Source organism: Crocuta crocuta, unplaced genomic scaffold (assembly GCF_008692635.1).
Source record: "Crocuta crocuta isolate KB4526 unplaced genomic scaffold, BGI_CrCroc_1.0 scaffold531, whole genome shotgun sequence".
In the NCBI taxonomy this organism is placed as follows: domain Eukaryota; kingdom Metazoa; phylum Chordata; class Mammalia; order Carnivora; family Hyaenidae; genus Crocuta; species Crocuta crocuta.
The window spans coordinates 1,709,616-1,710,336 of record NW_027531997.1 but is presented as its reverse complement, the minus strand read 5'-3'; positions in this window follow the sequence as shown (position 1 = coordinate 1,710,336).

The window sequence follows — 721 nt, the reverse complement described above, 5'->3', positions numbered from 1 at the left end:
TAGAATCACATTATTACTTACAATGTGTAGAAAATGAACGACTGTGGAAACAAGTGATATAAACAAAGGGCAGCCTGGGAAAAAACTCTCTATGGAAACAAGTTTTCATAATTCTGAGGCATACATCTGCTTCTTAACTATTGAAACACAGAACACAGGTTTCTCTTCCTTCTGATTTCCTATTCATCCACTAATGATTGTTTCATTTTCCTCCATTGTAATGCATTAGACAAGAGAGTAACCGTATTTCAATCCTATCGCTCACCACCTACCTTATGCTAATTTCTACTGACAGAAAGCTGGGCAAAATGCAAAGACTAAAAGGGCCACTTCAAGTCTAATAACCACAATTACTTTGAAACTGAAAAGTGTCTGAATTTACATCCTCGCAAATTCTGAGACAACACAAATATTGCGGCCAAGTATGTGCATCTTAATTACAATTCAGTGTTCACAATCAAAAGAAACATTAGGAGTCCAATTCAAGGGTTTGTTCCTGTAAACATAATAGGGAACACAAGCGTATTGTGCTTGGAAATGAATATGGGAAGAAAATACATTTTTTCTTTCAATGATTTATGTGCTAGAGTGAAGAATTGCTGTTTGATATATGTACATTAATTATATTTATCTTGCAAAAAGCAATGTTTACCTAAAAAATTTAATTTAGTCCTAATTGCTTCTATTTCTAGATAAAACTGATAATTGTTGAAAAGATTGA